Source organism: Cupressus sempervirens, chromosome 6, assembly GCF_028749045.1.
Source record: "Cupressus sempervirens isolate cs-2001-9-10 chromosome 6, ASM2874904v1, whole genome shotgun sequence".
In the NCBI taxonomy this organism is placed as follows: domain Eukaryota; kingdom Viridiplantae; phylum Streptophyta; class Pinopsida; order Cupressales; family Cupressaceae; genus Cupressus; species Cupressus sempervirens.
The window spans coordinates 418,453,408-418,478,209 of NC_143123.1; the positions used below are offsets into that span (position 1 = coordinate 418,453,408).

Below are 24,802 nucleotides of genomic sequence, written 5' to 3' on the forward strand. Positions count from 1 at the left end.
CTTGAGTCTTGACCACACTTGGAATTAAGTAAAAATACACTAAATTAAGTTAAAAAAACACATCAATTGAGTCTTCTTGAATCTTGACCATACTTGGAATTAAGTAAAAACACACTAAATTAAGTAAAAAAAACACATCAACACACATCAACTGAATCTTGACCACGCTGGGAATTAAGTAAAACACACTAAATTAAGTTTTACACACTAACAACCGAGTTTTGACCACGTTTGGAATTTGATGGCTGTTTTCGCACTAAATTAAGTAAAACCACATTAACAATTGAGTCAACACACTAACAATTGAGTCTTGATGACACTTGGAATTTGATGGCTTTTCGTATATGACAGGTTTCAAATTTCATGGGCCATATAGATTGATAGGGTAATTTTTTGCAAAAGAGTAAATATAGCACTCAAACTTACTTACTAATAAACCATCATATTTTATTCATATTTTATTATAAGCAAATATAATATATCATTTAATAATATATATGTTTTATTTATAGTATTATGTTTTTTACTTTTATATATAATTTTATATTATTTATAAGTTAGGAACTTAGAAACTTGCTTAATTAATTTGATACATTATTAAAAAATATGATTTTAAATTCATAATAGCTTACTCTCTTTAAAATATTTATTATATATTGTTAAATATTTAGAATTTTTAAAAATGTATTCAAATTATTGTTAAATTTATAATATGAATTTGACAATTAATTTATTTCATAAAATATATAACGAAAGACATTAAAATGAGCAAAGTGACAAAAAATTCATGTGTGATAGGCAAGGGTGACCATCAAATTCCAAGACTAGACTTGACTCTTCATTTTTAATTAAATGGTCACACTAGCAACTACGTCTTGACTATTAAAATCTTAAATTCACTCTTTATCACTTTTAATTAAAGTACTAAATAGCTTGTCTCAACTCTTAAACTCTTAAACTATTTTTGTCACTTTTAATTAAAGTACTATATAGTTGTTGTTGACCTATTTTTCTAACTCTTAAATTACTGACACTTGTACCAAACATTGTAAGGTTTTAGCTAGTATCGATTATAAATTCCTATATTGCATCAATTGAGTAGAGATTTCAAAGGGCTACAAATATTTTATGGATCTAAAAGTGCTCACAAATGTCATTATTTCTAATTTAACATCGACTATTGGAAACTATTTCATTATAGTTTGATTTCTTTGAATATTGTTTTATTGAATTTGTTTTTGTGCTAGATTTTTTAGAATTATTCAATTATAGTTTAGTTTTTGTACAATTTTTTAGTTTGTTATCACAGTCTAACTTTTGAAAACCTCCTCTCTAGGCTTCAATTTCTTTGAAGTTTCATTTTTTGATTTATTATAATGTTGTAACTCTTAAAACAATCTAGACCATAGTTTGGTTTCTTTGGAGTTTCTTGATTCAATTTGGTATAATTTGATGTTTTTTCTCAAGTTCCCTTCACAGTTTGATCCAATTTTTTATCATGCTTCAACTTTGACAACTACTCCATCATATTTAATTTGTTATTATGCTACAACTCTAAGAACTACTCCACCATATTTCATTTCTTTGGAGTTTCTTGATTCAATTTAGTATAATTTGGTGTTTTCCTTGAGTTCTCTTCACAGTTTGATCCAATTTGTTAGCATGCTACAATTTTAAAAGGTACTTGATCATAATTTCATTTTTTTTTAATCATGCTACAACTCTAAGAACTACTCCATCGTATTTGATTTCTTTGGAGTTTCTAATTAGATTTTTAATTCTCAAGTATTTTCTTGAATGAGATTTTTGGTTATATTAATTACCATAAAAAAGAGAAATTGTTCATTCCTTTTATTTTCAAGTCTAAAATATCTACTTAATTGAATGGATTGAAATACAAGTATAGAAAAGAAAGAAGTATATTGCTTGAAGTCGCCTATCTTGTACATTGAAATCTACCATCATGTTGCAATGAAATTGTAACAAAAGGCCCTTTTGAATATATTTAGTAACCTAGAAATTAGAATAAAAAGCACTTTATCAATCTTGTGGATGCTTATAAGTTCTCCCTAAGTGGTGCTTTTGAACTAATCCATTATCATGCCCAAAAATTAAAGCAAAAACACCAACATTTCTCTTTTCTAAAAGATGTTATAACTAATTTGTCTACACTCTAACACTAAAAGAGTTGAAGATAGGTTAACAATATATTAAACTTTATATGTTTCAAGTTTTGAGATTGCATGATTATGTTACAAGAGTTTAGGGTTTCACTTTTAAGTTTACATTAATGTTCAAAAAAATGGATGGAAGATGAGGTTAAAGTACATTTAAAAGGTTCCATTCTCCTATCTAGAATTAAAAATACTATTTAATTCAATTAAACATTTCACTATGATTCATATGCCAATAAAGAAGATATTCATAATTAAATTTGGCAAACCACAATGTTGCTACAGGAACACCTAATAGTGGGTTGATAAGGTTCCATTTATTAAACTCTTTTGTTGTGAATTATTGGTACACCAAATTAAGAAATGAAGTCATTTAAAGGATTAAGTTCATGTGTGCATAACAACATATTATGAAGTCATCTTGGACTAACATTTAAAGAAATCCTAATACAAAATCAACATGTAACAATTACAGATATAAATGTTATAATGCATCTGATTCAAAATTGAATAATTAAAAGGTGTAAATAAGAACTATACATACATAATAGCCCAAAACACCTTACAAACAAAATCCCTTCAATACCCTTATCAACTAACTACACTAGTAAAATACCTATTCTAAATATACTAATACCTAAATCATAAAAATATATCCACATTCAAAATCATACATTAATCTAATAACACTTAATAAATAAAATAACTAATAAACATTCTAACTAAAGAAATCCTATTTTATTTCTAAACACTTATATCCAATAGCCTTATCTCTAACTTTCTAATACCGACTTACTTAACTACTAAATCTGAATTACCTACATACCATTAACATATAAATCACTAACTATAAAATGCTAACTAAAATCCTAATTAATAACTTGCCATATTACTAAATTACTAACTGAGCAAACAAATAAACTTAACTACCTATCAAAGTCCTAAATCCCACCCTATCCCTAGGCTGCCCTACATGCCCCACTTGTCAAGCAGGTCTTCCAACACATACAAATGATTTGCAAGGAAGGCCAACGTGTTTCCAAATTCCTACATGCCCCATCTTATCTACAACAACATACCAAGAAAGGTTTTACATATGGGAGACTTTGAGGAGTGTTCGGGTAAAAGTTGAAACAAGTTGGGTGGTCCCACAAAGTTAAAAGGGTGCCAAACTTTACCATGCATTCAATTTTTTGGTTTCAAACTTGCTAAAGGAGTAGACCTGCATAGGAGTTTAGGAAGAAGGGTGAGGTGGGGTGTGGTGCCCATGTGGGATCACATTCCCTCCCCCACACACACATCCCACTTACCTTTCTCTTTGTTATTTAAATAGTTTTGTGTGTTAAGCACTTTAAGAGGGATCATATAGATTATTACTATTATATGTTGTACTCACAAACGTCAATCCCTATCATCAAAAGAAAACAAGTTAGTAAACATCATTAATAAATCAAAGATTGTTGAATATGGAGGGTAGTTGATTAGCATAGATTTATTAAAGTATTGCTCATGTGCAATAGTTGTGAAAGCAGGGTTTCCATGTTGGCCAGAAACTTTGAAGCAAATCTCCATTACCAGTGCTAGCTTCCTTCCTTTGCCAATTTGGGGATTTTTTAAATGGAGTATGGGGAGATGCCTCAACAAAATGATAGTTTCTTGACTTGTCTCATCTACAAGGGACATGGTTAGTAGATTTAGTTGGATGGATTTGTGCCATAAATGTAGAATTATATAATTCACAAGTAAAAAATGCTAACCCACATGAGTGCCTGCATTACAATAATCTACAAGACTAAGTTGTCAACTACCTCCTAGAGCTATCCTTGACAATGTTTGGGCCTTTCTTAAATAGACAATTTTATGCCACACAGGAAGGTTCTAGACATTGAAACTTAATACCTAAGGCCAATGGACCCTATCAATACACATGGAGTCAGCCAAATACATCTTTGAGAATTATTTTAGATATTTTAGGTAGCTCAACTTTGAAAGACCATTACTCACGAACCATTGCTCTGACTGGCTATTTCAACCACTTTTTGGAAACACTAGTTGTTATTCTACAACTTCGATATGACACAAGCACCCTATCATCAAGTTTTTGGACCTCATCTGGGCACTCTAAGGCCTCCAATAGTGAGCCTGAATATTTTTTTGCAAATATTTCCACGAAAAATATGCAATAACTTCTTTGATACTTAAGTTGGATAAATGAGATTTTTATGGTAGGCTTATAACTCTAAAATGAACCTTCATGTAGAAAATGATCTAACATTCAAAGCTCATATGAAAAACTTACTAAAAATAGCAATTTCCCATAAATAGTAACCACCTTGTCTACAAGTCCTTATTAAAATAGAAAAGACTAAAAAGAAAATATTTTTGGGTGATGCAGGATTGCTCTTACACCCAGGATGCTCTCTCTCTCTCTCTAGATATATATATATATATATATATATATATATATATATATATATATATATATATATATATATATATATATATATATATATATATATATATATATATATATTCATGAATCTTTCTTGATCTTCATCTCTGTATTTCTCTAGCTAAATCTCTCTCCCACTCCTCTATTTTACTACATATTTCTCACACACATCTCTCTCTCTCTCTCTCTCCCCCCCCCCCCATCACACCCTCTCCCATCCCCTACTCTCCCTCTCTCTCCCTCTCTCTCACTCTCTCCCTCTCCCATACCCTACTCTCTCTCTCTCTCTCTCTCTCTCTCTATTTATCCTCCCCTCTCTCCCTATCCCACCCTCTAGCATCTCCTATTCATTCCCCATCCTCTACTCTCTCTCATTATCTACCCTTTCTCCCTCTCTCCTTCCCTCTCTATTGAAATTTAGACTTATAGAGTGTGTGCGCACTATAGTGCATATGCATTATGCAAGCTTGAAGTTAAAAATGCTTTAAATAGTGCGTGCACACTATAACATGCACACCTTATTTAAAGCTTTGGATTCTACCAAGCCTAAGGCTTGGTTTTACCTTGGGGATCCAACCCAAAGGTTTAGAGTCTCTAAACTAGTCTCAGACATATTTTATAGCAAACATACCAAAAATGATTGTTTTTTTTTTTGTGTGCTCTCCTTCAAGTTTTCTCGTAGTTGAGCATTGATAAAATCATGTTACAGTACATTGTAGATCTCTATGTTAGCTATATAACCATATAATTTATTTTGAATTTGAACTATTTCAAGCCTTTCAACTATAATTTCTTTTGAATGTGTGTACTAATTGGGGTGTAAATTTTAGCTCGTTCATCAAATTTCACAACTTAATTTTTAGAAACTAGACTCCATTCTACACACTTTGAAAAGAAAAAAGTTTCGATTTTAGATTAGTTTTCAATCATTTCTAGGGAGAGCACATAGATATTTCACATTTTTGGGATGTGCCCAATTAAAAAATTCATTAAAAAAATACACATTATAAAATTACACGAAAAAATGGGATAAACTACATGGTATTAAGTAACTTTTGACTAGAGTGATTAAAGAATTTCAAAAAAAAGTTGAAATTTTAGGGGGAGCACACTTTGCACTATGTTATGTTTTTTTTCTGAAAAAACTGTACCACTTTCTATGGCCCTCTTTTTTGAGGACCAAAAACTAAACCATTTTGAAAAAAATATTAATAGTGTACAAACTAGAATCAAAGGACTACTACTTTTTTTAATTATCATATCTAAAAATTTTGAGCATAAATATCTTCAAATTCTTATCAAAATTCAAAAATTGTTGATTTCAAAAAAAAAGAAAAAAGTGGCCACTTATACCCCCCCCCCTTTGGCACCATAACTTGGTGCACTTACCCTATAACTCAACCTTTCTCTAGGTTCTCTTGTTATCCTTTCTTTTCAAATCATCTTCATCAATATGTCAAATGATAGCATTTAGACCAAATTAGCAATTTTGTCACAAGCAAGTAGTAGGTTTGACATTAGTGACAAAATAATGATTGTTCCCTAATAGTTTACATCAATCTCCTCATTTCTATACTTCAACATATCATAGAGAAGAAATTATTAGATGCATGCCCATTTGGATTATTATATAATGTATGCAAGTTTTTATTCTGAATATGTATAGGAAGAAAGGTGTCAGACAAAAAATTCAAGCATGTTTGTAGACGTGTGAAAAACTAGAAGCAAAAGACAGGGCACATGGATCGTATGTGCAACATAAGTAAAAATAATCATTTCATCTAAAATTTTGACCCAACATCATCAATTAATGTCTATTCGTCCACTTTTAAGGTTTCAAAAATCATTATGAAAACATATGGATGCCGTCAAATTTTTAGATGATTTTCTTTTAGAGAAGCAAGATATTACAATTCAAGCTTTATAAGGTTATTTTTTTCTAAACACATGCTATTTTTTCCATGCAACCACAAGTGACCAACTACATCCATTCTTTGTCATTTCTTTAGCTTCTATTGGTATTTTTGAAAGGAAATACATGGTCAATTTTGTCATCTTTTTATTATAAAGAGAAATGGGGGTAGTGTCTTTTCTTTTAAAACAAACATTGCCCTAGTTCATTCAAGGTTAATATAAATATCCAAGAGTGGTTGTCATCTGGGTAATGTTGTGGGTGTTAAGCAGAAGCAACTACAAAAAAAAAAAAGTATATTATATGAGAAACATAAAACTTCTCTTTTTAGGATTTATAACTAGGAGGATTATGAAATATTATGTCTTGCATAAGATGTAAGGATGATAAATAGAAGACCATGAGCCCAAAGCTAAATAGCCTACAATATATTTATTAATACGAAACTTCTAATGCTCAAAATTCAAATCATTTTAAATCACACATGGATAGAATTAGAAAGATTTTCAAACTACAATGAATTTAAAGCTATATGTATAATACCCCACTCAGAGATCCTTGGAACATGAGGATAAACACATGCACTAAATAATTGTTTTCTAAAGATAAGTTACTTAACAACAACATAAAGTAACCAAGTGCAAGATTGGAACATCTAATCAAAATAATAAAATAGGGAACATGGCTAAACTCACGTGTTCACTTACACAAGTAGAAGTCTTACAAACACTTCCAAAGATCCCCAAGCACTAAACCATAACTTACATACCAAAGGTCACACAAACCAAGAGAATACCCAAAGGAGATGTTGTTTTTAAGCCCAAAGTAAAAGTTCCTAGCATGGTTAAACATACAAGTCCATTTCCAACTAACCATAACATAATTAAGAATTATAATTAGAGACACTCAAGTAGTCACACACAAGACAAGGCTTAAGGTTACATTCACCCATCTACTAGACACCATGTTGAAAGACAAATGTTGAACCCTGAAATTGGTTAAGTCTGAAATCATGAAACCTTGAAATTGATTATGTCTAAAATCTTGTATCCCTGAAATTTTCTAGAATTTGTATCTTAACTCCTAGAGGGTTGGAACCTATCTCAAATGAATTATCATATATATATAATATATCTTAACTAAAAGAAAGAAGAGTATGCCAACTTATACTTAAATGACAACGATACATTTTATACACCCTATAATTGATTTGTTTCAGTCCAAGAAGATGCAAGACCAAAGGGTATCCAAAGGTATAAGTTACATCTTCTTGAAGTGTGTGGAAACACTCACTATTTCACATGCAACAAAACAAGCTCAATTTGATTATAACATATATATGTATAAATTTGTGGGTTTTCAAATTCTAAGTGTTTTGGGGACAAAGATGTTGATGAGAAGGATGATTATGGTGGATTTGGGAAGGTGTCTACAAATTGGGTGTTCTATTCTATCTCTTCATTGCTGCATTTTCTAGTTTCTATTAGGTTTTGTAAAGATGAGGTCCTTTTGGTCTCTATTGATTCCTACAGGTGGCTTTGGGTTCTTTCTTCCTCATCTAGATGCTTGATCTCCTGACTTGGTGGATTTCTATGGTTGTGTGCCCTTTTTTATGGGTTCCAAGATGACTTTAAATTTTCAAGTAGCTCTGTTACTTTGATATCAGTTTTGATATTTGTATAGGCTATTATTATATGGTCAAATAACAAAGATTTATTATATTTCTAAAATATTTAGCTTTTTTTAATGGGTAAAAGGTCAAAGCCATATATTATATTGATAGAATACAGTTTACAATTCTCCATTCAAATGGGCACTAGTAGGAAAGAACATAGAAGAAAACCTCCAATTTAAGTTGATGAGGACTTAAGATTAAATTGAGCTATAGAATTTACGAGTTAATAATACATTTGGTGTCATTTTAGTTGAAAATTACATATACAATATAAAATAAAGACACACTATGTCAAGGTGACTAGAAAAATATTTTAAAATTCAAAACCTAAATAAAGAAAAAGTTAGTCAAAAAGTCTACTTTTAAACAAAAAAAGTAAATATCATTTACAAAATAAACTAAAAACATTAAAAGTCTATTTTTAAAATTATTTTTTGATTAAATTTATTAGTCCTTGAGAGAGGGAACTAATGTTTTCATTAGCCCTCCTTTTCTCAAAAAAAAAATTAATACAAGCTAAAGTTAAAAATAAAATAAAACAAAACAAATCATTTTTTTGAATTTTAAAAATCGATTTTAGAGACTACTAATGCTAGCGTCAATAAATGTAAATTCAATCCACTTATTACTACATGGGATGGACATATCATCCATGAATGGAAATTATTATTTATTCTATTAGGAGTCAGATTCAAGAGAAACCAAGAAAAAATTGATAGGTCATCAATACAATGGCAGCTTCCATAAGCATGATTTCTAAAGCTTAATTTTGATGGGGCTTCCAAAGGAAACCTAGGAAAGTCTGGAATAGGTGCATTTATAAGAGATTGTAGGGGTTATGTGTGTGCAATTTCAATGGCCCCCCTTTCTTTAGGAACCAACAATATAGCAGAGGCTGAAGCTTTATTCTCAGGATTACTTCTTGCTAAGAAAGGGGATTTTCAATAGGTTCAAATTGAAGGTGATTCTCAAGTAATAGTCAATGCATGTGTTAAGAGGCAAACATCGTCATGGAAGCTTCATTATGTCCTACAACAAATTTGGAATTTAATTGACAAAATTACTAAAGTGACAATTTCGAACACATTCAGAGAAGGGAATAAAGTTTTGGATTGCCTCTCTAACCTAGGTTGTGATGGGATTGCCAATTTTACATTACATCCTACCACATTCATAGAGCAATATATAGACCTGCAAAAGTTGATTATGTTAGAATTCTTCAGAATAACTGAGGGAGGGGGGGGGGGGGGGGGGGGGTGTGAATCAGTTATCCAATGTCCAAAGGCCCTTATAACACTTTTTCACTACTTTTAATGAATCCATACACTTTTCATTCATCCAAACTTAAATCAACCATATTAGCAAGTTACAATAAATCAACATGTAGAGATAAGACATGCAAGATCAACACATGACACAATGATTTATGTGGGAACCCAATTTGGGAAAAACCACCAGTAACATGCTACTTGATTTTCACTCTTCTAAAGTGATGCCTTCTTAAAAGCCTGCCCTGTTAAAGGCTTACAACACACTGTTAAATGTGACCTTGTTAGAGGATTTCACCAAACTGTTAGGAATGGGCTTGGTCAAAGGACTTTAGAACATTCACTTGGAATATCACCCTGTTAAAGGATTTATTTCATGGCTATTAAACCAACCTAAGTCCATAAGATTTAAACTAACTGTTACAATTGCTAGAGAGTAACGATAATAGCTTTTTGATCTGATACAACTTACAACATACTTTGCAGATTTCAGATCACACTTTTAGTTCAATCTTTTGCTTGGCTTCAATCACTTCAGCTCTAACTGCTTGTCTTTCTCTCAAGCTTCGTCTCCTTAAGTCTTCTTACTCATCATACCAATGCATCCATATCTAAGGTCTTCTTATTGAAACAGAGTAACTATGCTCTCTTTCTTCCTTAGCATCTCCTTCAACATTTTATGCTTTCATGCTTGACCGCCTCTCTCTGTCTTTTATGAACTTATGACTCCTTAAATAGAAATTTGATTTGCCTTTGCCGCTTGATTCTCCCTCTCCAATTTTAGGGTTTCTAATGGATTGGGTAGGATACAATGTATCTACCCCATATCTTGCTCTTATCTAGAAACTTCGTCAGTTGTATCTTTTAAATTTACATTCTATATGGTGTTCTGTGCCACTAGCTCATCATTCTTATCTTCCATTTAATTCATAAACTTTTAGATAACAACCTTGTTGGCTTAGATCTAGCGAATCTTCGATTTTCAAAATCATGCAGCAACTCGACATTATTGATTTACTGGTGCTCAGCACGTCTATGTTACTCGGCACTATTAGTTTTACTGGTGCTCAACACCTTTGTGTTACTCGACACTTATATCTGCTCGACACTTGTATTTGCTCGACACTTGATATCACTCGGCACTTGTATTTGCTTGGCACTTGATATCACTCGACACTTGTATTTTGCTTGGCACTTGATATCACTCGGCATCTAAAGTTTAACTTGCTCGGCTTCAACTAGGAATTTGTTCGGCACCTACTAGCTTTGTTCGGCTCCTTCTCTCTAATGATCTTAGTTGGGCTTTACAAAAGACTTAGCTAAAACCTTACATCTTTGATATGTTTTAGTGTGCCCATTCTCTGTGTCTTATAGTATGTCATCAACACACTTATTTCATCAATGGCTTGACTGATCCTTGTACTTCATTACAACATCATAACTTCAACCTTTCTCTTGGTGTTCTAGTTACATCTTATTGATTTCCTCCTTCTTGTCAATCAACTAATTAATAGTATTTGGATCACTAAAGCAATTGTCATTCCTGCAAGTAGCAAGTTTGACATCAATGACAAAACAATGATTGAGAACATTCTTTACCAGTTCCATATGATCATTCCAACAACTTTCCTCATGATCTTTTCAATCATTTCCAACAATCTCCCTCTTTGGCATTGATGGCAAACCAAAATGATCAATTAATCAACTTAATTACCACCAAGATTGTATACGTTGTTTGCTACTTTTCTTGGCTGCTGCATCTTTACTACTGATCTCATATATCTCCCTCTTGCTTTGTATTGATCAGGTTTCTGCATATTTCTCCCTCTTTGACATAAATGCCAAAGATGTAGCATCTTTATCATGCAAAATATAAGCTTTGGCTTCTTGATTTTTTCTCCCTCTGTCACCATGCTTGTGACTGATTTGGAGTTTCTACTCCTGCTATCATCCTCTGCATCAATCTATTGATATTTCAATGATTTATTGCTGGTGATGTAGGGCAACTTCCTTGTTGCTTTAAACTGCTTGAGTTAGGGGTATTACCCCCAACTTTCCTCTAAGATATTCATAAGCATCCTTGGGCAATGGTTTGGTGAAGATATATGCAGTTTGTTCCTTTGTGTGAATGTATTCCAACTTCACTTGTTTGTCTTCTACCAATTCTCTGACATAATGATACTTGATTGCGATGTGCTTGGTTTTTGCATGCATTACTAGATTTTTGGATATGTTTATAGCACTTGTGTTATCACAACACAATATCACAGGTTTTGTTACCTCTTCTTTCATTCCTTTCAATAGATGTGTGAGCCACACAATGTTTGTGCAATTGACTGCTGCTGCCACATATTCTGATTATGCAGTGGACTGAGATGTGCATGTTTGTTTCTTGCTAGTCCAGGTAACTAGCCTTTTACCTAGAAATAATGCACCTCCACTTGTGCTTTTTTTGTCATCAATGTTGCCTCCCCAATCTGCATCTGTATATGCATTGAGCTCAAATTTTCCATTCTTTTTGTAGTATAGACCAAAGTTATCAATTCTTTTAAGATATCTCATTATTCTTTTTATTGCTATGAGATGATTTTCTTTAGGATTAGCAGAGAATCTAGCCACTATTCCAACTACTAATGCTATGTTTGGTCTACTATGTACAACATATTGTAGTTTTCCAATCATAGATCTGTACATTGTTTGATTAACTTCAGCTGATTCATCATTTTTGGATAGCTTATTTCCTGTTGCCATTGGTGTGCTGACTGGTTTGGACTCCTCCAATCCAAATGTTTTAAGAATATCTATGATGTACTTTGATTGTGTCACAAATATACCATGTTTGAGTTGATGTACTTGCAATCCAACAAAAAATTTAATTTCTCCAAACATAGACATCTCAAATTCATGTTTCATTTTGTTAGCGAAGCCTTTGCAAAGCACTTCCTTTCCACCAAACACTATGTCATCCACAAAAATTTTAGATACAATAATATCCTTTCCTTCTTCTACTTTGATGTACATGTTGCTGTTATCATCAGTTCTTTCAAATCCTATTTGCACTAGATACTTGTGAAGTCTCTCATACCATGCTCTAGGTGCTTGTTTCAAACCATATAGTGCTTTATGTAGCTTACAAACCATATCCCTATTGTTCTCATCAAAAAATCCTTCTAGTTGTTCAATATAGACTTCTTCTTCTAGTATACCATTCAAAAAAGCAGACTTTACATCTATCTGATAGACTTTAAAATCTTTATATGCAGCATATGCAAGTAAAATCCTTACTCCTTCCATTCTAGCAACAAGGGCGAATGTTTCCCCATAGTCTAGTCCTTCTTTTTGAGCATAACCCTTGCATACTAGTCTAGCTTTGTTTTTGGTAATCTCACCATTCTCATCTAGCTTGTTTCCGAATACCCACTTAGTGCCAATCACATTCTTGTTAACTAGTCTGGGAACCAAACTCCAAGTTTTGTTCTTCTTTATTTGATCAATCTCTTCTTCCATAGCTTTATACCAGTCATCATCTTGTAATGCACCATATACTGTCTTAGGTTTAGATTTGCTAATCAGACATGATTCATGTCTTAGTTTATTCCTTGTCATTGGTCTTGTATCTTTGTCACCAATTATCTGTTCAGCAGGGTGATGGCTTTTTACATATTTGGATAATCTTGGTTCTGTCCTTGTTTCCATGTTTGATCTTTCAAATTTAGGATCACTATGTACTTCATTGTCAGGATGTTCTTCATTTATTTCATGTGTACTATCTTTAGAATCAGATTGTGCATTTTCTTCATTCTGCAACTCGACTTCTGAATGCAACTTGGCATTTACTGGTTGGGACTCGACTGAAACTAAATTTTTTTGTTGAGTTTCAATTTGATTGACATCATCCTCATCAACAGTCATTCCTTCATAAGAATACACAAAGGTTCTGTATTCTTCCATTTTCTTTGGTTCTTGAACTTGGACTTCTGTGTGCTCATCAAAGTTTAAATTTGCACTTTCCACAATTTTGTTAGTGTTAGTATTCAAACACTTGTATGCCTTAATTCTAGTGGAATAACCAAGGAATATGCCTTCATCACTTTTTGCATCAAATTTTCCATTTCTAGCATCTTTAAGGATAAAACATTTGCAGCCAAATACTTTGAAATGTTTTAGATTAGGTGAGTGATCATACCATAATTCAAAAGGTGTTGTATTTGTACCTTTCTTGACTTGTACTCGGTTCAGTGTATGAACAGCTACACTTACAGCTTCTCTCCAGTATTTTAGAGCAATAGCCTTTTCCATCATTAATGTTCTGGCACAGTCAATCATAGATCTATTTCTTCTTTCAACAATTCCATTCTGTGGGAGAGTTCTAGGAGCTGATGTTTGTCTTTTGATTCCTTTATCATTACAAAATATCTCGAATTCATTTGATGTGAATTCACCACCTTTGTCTGATCTTAGGCATTTCAAGCTCTTTCCTATTTCCTTTTCAACTCTAGCCACATACCACTTAAACATTTGAAAAGCATCAGATTTTTTCTTTAAGAACATAACAATCATCATCTTGGAATAGTCATCAACAAACAACATTATGTACTTATCTTCTCTATAGCTTTGTACTTCCATTGGACAACATAAGTCAGTATGAACTAACTCAAGTACTTCTCTAGATATATAGTTTTTGCTTTTGAAACTTGACTTTGTCATCTTTCCTAACTAACACTGTTTGCACATGAAATTATTAGGCTTCTTCAATTTTGGTAAATCTCTAACTTTCTTCATTTTACTGATATTGACTAGATTATCAAAGTTGACATGACATAGCCTTCTATGCCATAACCATTCATCATCAAATTTTGCAATGAGACAAGAAACATCATCCATATCAAGGTAAAAAAAATTACTCCTTGTTTGATCTCCTTTTCCTATCAATTTACCATTAGTATCATAGATTTTTGCAATTTTATTTCCAAATTCTACTTTGCATCCTATATTGCCTAACTGTGAGACACTCATCAAATTGTAGTTTAATCCTTCAACATAGTATGCATTATCACATGAAATTTTCTCTGTGAGCTAAATGGAACCTTTTCCTTTGATTTGATATGGAGCATCATTACCAAATCTAACACTATTTCCATCATACTGAGTAAAGTTAACAAACTTACTTTTGTCTCCTGTCATGTGATGTGAGCATCCACTGTCTATGATCCACCTGTCATTCTTGTTCATACATATTACCAGTGTTGTGGGCTCTTCTTCATCAGATTGGTCCTTCATGGCTACATAAACAACTTCATCATCATTATCATCAAAATTTTCTTCAACAATATAACACTTTTTGCCTTTTTCTTTGTAATCTCTCTTGTCATCATCTCTTCTGAATTTGTTTTTGTTGCCTTCCTTGTAATCCTTTTTCTGTGTACACCTGGCAGCAATATGACCTACTTCATTACAATTGAAACAAATGATAGGCATCTTACCTTTGAATTTTCCTTTGCCTCTGTGAAATCTTCTAGCAAGCAATGCTTCCAATTGTTCCACATCTTCCTCATTAGTGCTACTGTCACCGGATACATATTTCATTTTTCTTCCTTTCTTTGATTTCACCTGTTCAAGATCTTTCAGTGATAGCTTGGCCTTTAAAGCAGATTCAATGTTCTCAGGTCTGTAGTTGTCAAAATTAGATAACTCAAATGCAGTGTGTCTACCTATTATACCTTCAAAACTTAGATTATTTCCTGGCACACATCTTAGTTCTAGTATTGTTGATACTCTAATAGCATAGATAGGGAGCAAGGTTCTTAAGAACTTACTATTAACAATATCTTCATCCAATTGACCACTCAAGCATCTTATTGCACTTACCACTTCCTTTATTCTTGCACCATACTGAGCATCATTCTCATTTTCTTCCATTTTCATATCATCAAACTTTCCTCTGAGACTTTCTCTTTTTGCTCTCTGTACATTCTGATCTCCTCCATAGATGTTTGATAGGGCTTTCCACATTTTGAATGTAGTGTCATAACCTTTGATATCATCAAATTCAGCATAGTTGAGTGCAGAAGCAATCTCCAACATTGTCTGATTGTGTTCCTGTTTGTTTTTCATGTCTTCTATAGTAAGAGTACCAGTTGGATCTACATGTTCAATGAAAATTGAATTTTGGGCATAATCTCTTATGGATCCAAGATGCAGCTTCATCAAGCTTTTCCATGCAACAAAGTTGTCTTTGTTGAGCTTGGGAACTTCTCTCTTAGGCATTTTGATCTTTTCTGCTTATAGTCCCTTTAAACTGAATCAACAGTTTAGCTCTGATACCAATTGTTAGAATTCTTTAGAATAATTGAGGGGGGGGGGGGGGGGGGAATTAGTTATCCAAGGTCCAAATGCCCTTATAACACTTTTTCACTACTTTTAATGAATCCATACACTTTTCATTCATCCAAACTTAAATCAACCATATTAGCAAGCTACAGTAAATCAACATGCAGAGATAAGACATGCACGATCAACACATGACACAATGATTTACGTGAAACCCAATTTGGGAAAAACCACTAGTAACATGCTACTTGATTTTTACTCTTCTAAAGTGATGCCCTGTTAAAAGCTTGCCTTGTTAAAGACTTACAACACACTATTAAATGTGACCTTGTTAGAGGATTTCACCAAACTGTTAGGAATGGGCCTGGTTAAAGGACTTTAGAACATTCACTTGGAATATCACCCTGTTAAAGGATTTATTTCATGGCTATTAAACCAACCTATGTCCATAGGATTTAAACTAACTGTTACAATTGCTAGAGAGTAACGATAATGGCTTTTTGATCTGATACAACTTATAACATACTTTGCAGATTTCAGATCACACTTTTAGTTCAATCTTTTGCTTGGCTTCAATCACTTCAGCTCTGACTGCTTGTCTTTCTCTCATATCTGAGGTCTTCTTATTGAAATAGAGTAACTATGCTCTCTTTCTTCCTTATCATCTCCTTCAGCATTTTATGCTTTCATGCTTGACCGCCTCTCTCTTTCTTTTATGAACTTATGACTCCTTAAATAGAAATCTGATTTGCCTTTGCCGCTTGATTCTCCCTCTCCAATTTTAGGGTTTCTAATGGATTAGGTAGGATACAATGTATCTACCCCATATCTTGCTCTTATCTAGAAACTTCGTTAGTTGTATCTTTTAAAAATGTTCTATATGGTGTTCTGTGCCACCACCTCATCATTCTTATCTTCCATTTAATTCACAAACTTTTAGATAACAACCTTGTCGGCTCAGATCTGGTGAATCTTTGATTTTCAAAATAATGCAGCAACTTGGAATTATTGATTTACTGGTGCTTGGCATCTCTGTGTTACTCAACACTATTGGTTTTACTGGTGCTTGGCACCTCTGTGTTACTCGGCACTTGTATTTACTTGGCACTTGATATCACTCGACACTTGTATTTGCTCAACACTTGATATCACTCGACACTTGTATTTTTCTCGACACTTGATATCACTTGGCACTTGTATTTTTCTCGGCACTTGATATCACTCGGCATCTGAAGTTTAACTTGCTCGGCTTCAACTAGGAATCTGTTCAGCACCTACTCGCTTTGCTCGGCTCCCTCTCTCTAATGATCTTAGTTGGGCTTTACAAAAGACTTAGCTAAAATGTTACATCTTTGATATGTTTCAGTGTGCCCATTCTCTGTGTCTTAGAGTATGTCATCAACACACTTATTTCATTAATGGCTTGACTGATCCTTGTACTTCATTACAACATCATAACTTCAACCTTTCTCTTGGTGTTCTAGTTACATCTTATTGATTGCCTCCTTCTTGTCAATCAACTAATTGATAGTATTTGGATCACTAAAGCAATTGTCATTCCTGCAAGTAGCAAGTTTGACATCAATGACAAAACAATGATTGAGAACATTCTTTACCAGTTCCATATGATCATTCCAACAACTTTCTTCATGATCTTTTCAATCATTTCCAATAGATTACCAATGAGTTAGTGAATTATTAGTGGTAATTATACATTATTACCCCTATCTAAATTTGTCAGCAAAGCATAGTGAGAGATGTGAATGAATCTCACATCATTTCATTCATTGCTGCCAAGTTAATATATGGTGGAGGTGACTTGCATACGATTATTTCCCAAATTGGCCACGTGGTGTACCTTGCCTAATTTTTTGGCATTCTTTCTCTCATATTCCAAGAGATTGTTTAGTTCTTGGTGTCCCTCTCCCAAAATATGTCAATGCCAGTGGAGTCTTCCATCAAATGTGAGTCTTGTAATCAATATCATAGTTCTCTATTACCTAAGAATTACAAAATTTGGATACCTCTAAATGTGGATGAAGTTGTTCTGCCTCTGCAAATTGACGAAAGCGTAATGGCTTTGATGTTTTATATTAACTCTCCTACGATTTTTCAGTGTATTTGATAGTTGGTTCCCCTACTATAAGTTTTGGCAAGAAAGGTTATTATTCCACAGTTTTGGAATGACAACAAGTTGAGAATGGATTTGCACAAGTATGATTTATGGTTTGGCCACACTTTAGTTGGTGGGTTGTTTCAAAGGTCTCAACTACTATGGAAACATGAGTTTATGGTCATGTATGAAGCTCTTCAAATGTCATTGGCTATGCAAAACCCTTGCATAATGAAGTCATCTCTTCAAACCACGAGTACAGTTATGGGCTACCAGCTTCAAGAGAGGGTGAAGCATATGGGATATGCTATATTTGGACATGCTGAGTCTATCCAACACCGATTATGAAGTTAAATGTGGTGAGGTCGTGGTTGCAGGGGTCTCTCCTTGGATGCATATAGATACTTAGGGTTTTGTACAAGGATTACAAGATGATTATGGTGTTAACGATCATGAGGCTTCAACATCGATTGGTAAGGTGGTTGCGAGAAGAGATATGAAATTGCTACATTTGGGTTTGAATAATTGACATTAGATGCTTGAGGTCTCTGTAGATTTGCTATGCAGGTCTGGGGAGGAAATAACTTCACAATCTCCAGTGTGTAGGTTGAGTTTAGAAAAAGATCGAGGGACTTCACATGGGGAGGATTACATAGTTTTTAAGGAGTAAATGAATTCGTTATAATTTTTTGAAGTTTTGAAATATGTTTAAAAAGTTGTTGAAATCTTATGAAGGTATCTATAATTGTTCACATTTTGAAACTTTGGGAGGATAGAAATTCTTGAAATTATAAGATTGAACAGTTAATTATCAGTATAAAAGGTTGCAAATGTTGATAATCTTTATTATGAGCGATGATGCTAGGTTTTCTTATTGATTCTTTCCTGGTTGAGCTCTCTTGAATTAGATTTTATATAAAATTAATATATTTAGTGGTTTGTCCACTTTTGCCGAAAAACTAAAAATAAAAAAAATAACAAAACAAAGAAAGAGTAATTGATAAGTATGCATTTAATACTTGTTAAAATCTTTTGGCAAATATTAAATTTGGTGAAGTGGCATGCCATTAAAAGTCAATATTTTGGTGACATTAAAAGAATAGTGGATCTAGACATACAATATTAGTCCTGTCATAAATTAAAAGAATAATCAGTCCTATCATAAATTAAATATCAAAGTGAGCTAATTGAATTGATTGAATGGAGTATCCTACAGTATCTGTCCTATCATAAATTAAATATTAGAGTGAGTTGATTCAATTGATTGAATGGAGAATCCTACTAGATAATTTAAGAAATTTAACTTTTATACTACATGTTGAGTCTATCCAACACTGATTATGAAGTTAAATGTGGTGAGGTTGTGGTTGTAGGGGTCTCTCCTCGGATGCATACAGATACTCAAGGTTTTGTACAAGGATTACAAGATGATTATGGTGTTAATGATTATGAGGCTTCAACATCGATTGGTATGGTGGTTGCGAGAAGAGATAGGAAATTGCTACATTTGGGTGTGAATAATTGACATTGGATGCTTGAGGTCTCTGCAGATTTGGTATGCAGGTCTGGGGAGGAAATAACTTCACAATCTCCAGTGTGTATTTTGAGTTTGGAAAAAGATTGGGGGACTTCACATGGGGAGGATTGCACAATTTTTAAGGAGTAAATGAATTCGTTATAATTTTTTGAAGTTTTGAAATATGTTTAAAAAGTTGTTGAAATTTGATGAAGGTATCTATAATTGTTCATATTTTGAAACTTTGGGAGGATATAAATTTTTGAAATTATAAGATTGAATAGTTAATTGTCGATATAAAAGGTTGCAAATGTTGATAATCTTTATTATGAGCGATGATGCTAGGTTTTCTTATTGATTCTTTCCTAGTTGAGCTCTCTTGAATTAGATTTTATATAAAATTAATATATTTAGTGGTTCGTCCACTTTTGCCAAAAAGTTTTTTTTTTTTTTTAAATAACAAAACAAAGAAAGAGTAATTGATAAGTATGCATTTAATACTTGTTAGAATCTTTTGGAAAATATTGAATTTGGTGAAGTGGCATGCCATTAAAAGTCAATATTTTGGTGGCATTAAAAGAATAGTGGATCTGGACATACAATATCAGTCCTGTCATAAATTAAAAGAATAATCAGTCCTATCATAAATTAAATATCAGAGTGAGCTAATTGAATTGATTGAATGGAGTATCCTATAATATCCGTCCTATCATAAATTAAATATTAGAGTGGGTTGATTCAATTGATTGAATGGAGAATCCTACTAGATAATTTAAGAAATTTAACTTTTATATAAAAATGAGGCTTATTTAGCTATTTCAAAAGTAAGGTTTTAAAATATTTTTTTAATAAAAATTAAATATCTTATATTTGATATTTTAATATGAAATTTTATACACACACACACTTTATTTTTTAGTCAGTATTATTTATTAAAATCATCAAATAATATGATAATAGAAACATATTATTCCTCTTAATAAAATATGCATTCTATTAATTAGCTATTGTGTAACTAAATTTAGAAATAAAAATTAAAGAGTTTAAACTAAAAGATTTAAAATTTGTAATTTTGTTCTACTAATAAATTTTGAGTTTATATTTTTTAAATATTAAATATTATAATGTGTTTTAATATTTACTTCTCACTATTCAACATGTTTTTAAGGTTATAAACTTTGTTTATATTATAATATGCTTTCATATAATATATTTTTTACTTCATCATGTTTCTCCCTATTTGATATTTACAAATCTCTTATTATTTTCACCCCTTATCAAGCTCTTGGTCACTTTTAAAAAAAATTGATCACAATATTAGCCATCACAAATTTCTAACTAAAACCATTGCCTTTCACCCTTTCCCATACAATGCAAATATGCTCCATTAATACTTTATATTGTTGGGTTGTCAATTACTCTTGTAGAGGCCAACCTAAATATGTATTGGGTTTTGATCTTTTTTCTAGTACCACAAATGCATACCATATAAGATAGATATTAGGTATTCGTAGATTCTTAATCAATTACAAAAATTTATATAGATGTCAATCTATTTCGAAGTCTGATTTAGACAAGTGCATATCATTATTGCATTCCCATTTATATGGAAAATATAATATTGGGAAAATTTATAGCCACTTTCATATAATTAATATTGAACAATCAAATTATTTAAATAATTTGCATTACACATGACTCTTTCAAACCACTTTGATTAGTAAAAAAAAGTCTTTGACAAACGAAATTAGTCCCAAGTCTTGCACAACTCGCTGGGGGTCATTAGTTATATAATTGAAAAGAAAATAACACATGAACACAAATGTCTGTATTTGAATGCAGCCTAAATTAAAATGGAATGACTAAAAAATGGTTAAGATAGAAGACAGATTCATTCAAGATAATGAGGGAAATTGATGTCTAGTGGAGTGCAAATCGTGAAAGTGACAAATAAATAATAATATTTAAACGTAGTTAAAAAATAAATGGCCTTCAAAAATCTTGGACTTGGTCATTCACCAGAGTTCTATTATTATGATTCACCTAGTGTGTGGGAATCAATTCATAAATTGCTCATTTTGTCAGAAATAAAGTTGGCCCTATTGTCACATGCAGGTTCATTTTTCTTGCTTATGCTTGTAGCCATGATGATACGATGGGAATCAACAAATTTCATAGTCATCCTTGGGTCTGTTGTATCTCATAAAATTTATAACATGGTAGACGAGCAACAATATTTATACATGTTGAAGTGTTTCTGTTTTTCAACTCCCACTTGTTTGCATTCAGATCCACAACTTCACCCAACCACTACAAGAAAATCTTAAGGAAAAAATGGCCATTCAAATAGAAATTGATGATACAATAGAAAGAAATTTAATTTATCCTGACAAAACCACTCAACAATTCCAATTTAGGTGTCAAGAAAGAGGACTACCTCCTCCTTAAACAATTATCTTTATTTGTAGCTCAACATTTTTAGTGCAGATGGGGGAGGGAGCTGTAGGGTTGTGTAGCATGAAAAATTTCAAAATGGAGTTGGAAGTGGTGGCAGAGAAATATAAAGAAAAGGTAGCACTGACAAAGAAATAGGGAGGAAGCTTCCAAAAATGTTTGGAAGGAATGTCACTATCTTTTTAAGGGAGAATTGCTTATATATTTGAATAAGAGGTAAAGAAAAGTAATTAATTGATTTTAATTCCAAATTTTGAGATGTAGAGTTTATGGTGGATTTAGAATGTCTAAGGCTATCTAGAGGGGAGTGCTCCACTAAAGCAATAGATCCACCATGATTAGTTATGCATGTTTCCTTTGGTCTATGCATAGGTTCAACATGTTGGGACTCTCCGCTTGTTTGTGATAGGCTCAATATGTTAGGACTCTCCACTTGTTTGAGATGATTTGGTCTATCAAGTGGTAGTCTCAAAAGATCAATACGTAGATTATTCTTATTCTCAACTCAGTTAGTTTACCTGTCGGGTTTCTTTGGGCTAACACATGTTTGGGTTTTTAAGTTTGTTGATCTTTAAGGGTTTAACATTGGTGAATTACATCAAGGAATAATGGGTAAAATCAAAGAGAATGCACCCAACTTCACTTAGGTTACGGGTTTTGTAACACTATTTGTGTGTGGTGTCATTTGTAGCTTCCTCTTACCCATCATTCTCGAACGGCTTCAATAAGAGTTAGCAGGTTTTACACAACAAAGAGGCTCTCAAGATAAACCTTCATCATTTTCCTCTTGCATTATGCACATGCTCTACAAATGACAAAAATTTCGAATCACAATTGTAGTGGGCACCCTAAAAATGCCCAAGAACTAAACCAATTGTTGAAAGAGATTGTAATGTCTCTGCATAGATTTCCATGGTGGCCAGAAACTTTGAAGCAAATCTCCATTACTAGTGCTAACTTCCTTCCTTTGTGTGCCGAATTGGGGATTTTTGAATGGAGTATGGGGAGATGCCTCAACAAAATAATGGTTTCTTGACCTGTCGCATCTGCAAGGGACATGGTCAGTAGATTTAGTTGCAAGGATTTTCGGCAGAGGGATGGTGATTAATAACATAAATCCGCAGATGTTAAATCATTGGTAAGCAGAAAAGGAAATGAGTTTAAAGGCGTAGGGGATGTAGCTCAGATGGTAGAGCGCTCGCTTAGCATGCGAGAGGTACGGGGATCGATACCCCGCATCTCCAGCTTTTCAAATGCCTACTTTACTTAGAGGGGCATTTGTGACAAAACTAAATTGAATTCAGTTTTCTAGGCAATTCGACGATCAAGCAGCGTGCTCATGTTGGACGATGTGTGGAAAAGAAAACATGTTTCCGTTTTGTGAAATTTCTCTTTCTGAGCATAAATGAAAAGGATACAAGTGTGTTTAAGAGATGAAGCATTTGCCGGATGAAGAAGGTTGTTGATATCAGCAACTCAACAAAGCTCTGCAAAAGCCATGAGGGATTGAACCCGACGTGAATCGAACACGCAACCTTCTGATCTGGAGTCAGACGCGCTACCATTGCGCCACGGATCCTTGTTATTAAAATCACCTACAAGATTAATTTTAGACATAGAAACTTGCAAGTGATAAAAGCGTTTTTTGGGGAGCAGAGTCGATTTCTGTTGGGAATACTGCCATCATGTGCTGGGGAAGAGGTGGTTAACGTGAGCCCCCAGCGAGGATCGAACTCGCGACCTTTCGCTTACGAAGCGAACGCACTACCACTATGCTATGGAGGCAATACAGCTTTTGTTAGTTCTGTCAACCCAAAAAATAATGATTGATCACGCTTCCCAAAATTTAATTTGGAATGCAAAAGCTCTAAAGATTAGGTGCGCTAGAAGGAGGGCTTGAACCTCCGACCTTGTGGTTAACAGCCACACGCTCTAACCAACTGAGCTATTCCAGCTGTTGTACTTTCTCTGATCGAAACATAAACCTGAAATTTGTGTTTCCTACTTTGGAGATGTTCAGAGAAAATTCTCAATCCTGCTAAAGTTAAAAGTTGTTCCGTTGCCGGGATTTGAACCCGGGTCGTCTGGGTGAAAGCCAGATATCCTAACCGGACTAGACGACAACGGATGTTTGAAATTCTTCTACATTTCTCCAGTGCTACCTGTCCAAGTGAATTTTTATCTTTTACTTCACTCTCATCATACAAGTTTTGCCTCTATCCTCTTCACCTTTTCAAGATGCAAAATGTCTTCACTAATCTCTATACTTCCCTCTACCCTACCTTACGGACTATGCAAATGTGGTGCAAACTGTAATTGTTAAACAATTTGAATATTTCTTGTGCGATATCAAATAGGATAGAATTTTAATTCTAATTAAGAATTTCGCAAATAAACAAAGATTTTAAAAAAAATCCTCCTTAAATCAAAAATATTAAATAATTTTATATTTGTATATCAAGTTCTTGTTTGATTCTAAATTAGTAAATTATGGATATGTTATTTAACATGGCGACTTTGGGCTGATAGATGTTTGGATAAATGTTAGGCATAACACTATCTTTCATGGTAACGACAATTTTGAACTGTTTTCCTCATCATTATGGTAGGTGTAGCTCTATAAATATCCTTTTATCTTGGTATGCCTCTTTCTTGTATGCATTTCCTCTCATTCTCATGTCCGAGATCACCTTCTCTGTATTTGGGTGAGCTCAATCCCTCTTTTTTGTTGTTTGATCTTCGCTCCCCTGTTCTGGCTCCCTTGTTGTACCCTTTCCTCCTTTGTGATGGACTCCTTTGGTTGTCTTGTTTCTTAGCTACTTCTCTACTCTCTCTCTCTCTCTCTCTCTCTCTCTCTCTCTCTCTCTCGCCTCTTTCCCTCTTGCTCTGCCAGGGGTGGTTTCTCCTT

At 33.2% G+C, this 24,802-nt stretch overlaps 5 non-coding genes across 5 annotated transcripts; 1 reads left to right on the forward strand and 4 right to left on the reverse strand.

Annotated features, from left to right (window-relative positions):
• Window positions 1-23,065: 23,065 nt before the first annotated feature.
• On the forward strand, window positions 23,066-23,138 carry TRNAA-AGC (transfer RNA alanine (anticodon AGC)). The gene has a single exon. It is a non-coding gene; the product is annotated as a tRNA-Ala (tRNA).
• A 263-nt stretch (window positions 23,139-23,401) lies between these two features.
• TRNAW-CCA (transfer RNA tryptophan (anticodon CCA)) lies at window positions 23,402-23,473 on the reverse strand. Its single transcript has one exon. It is a non-coding gene; the product is annotated as a tRNA-Trp (tRNA).
• Window positions 23,474-23,607: 134 nt separating this feature from the next.
• Window positions 23,608-23,679, reverse strand: TRNAT-CGU (transfer RNA threonine (anticodon CGU)). Its single transcript has one exon. It is a non-coding gene; the product is annotated as a tRNA-Thr (tRNA).
• Window positions 23,680-23,775: 96 nt separating this feature from the next.
• Window positions 23,776-23,849, reverse strand: TRNAN-GUU (transfer RNA asparagine (anticodon GUU)). The gene has a single exon. It is a non-coding gene; the product is annotated as a tRNA-Asn (tRNA).
• Window positions 23,850-23,948: 99 nt separating this feature from the next.
• TRNAE-UUC (transfer RNA glutamic acid (anticodon UUC)) lies at window positions 23,949-24,022 on the reverse strand. Its single transcript has one exon. It is a non-coding gene; the product is annotated as a tRNA-Glu (tRNA).
• Between the last annotated feature and the right edge of the window lie 780 nt (window positions 24,023-24,802).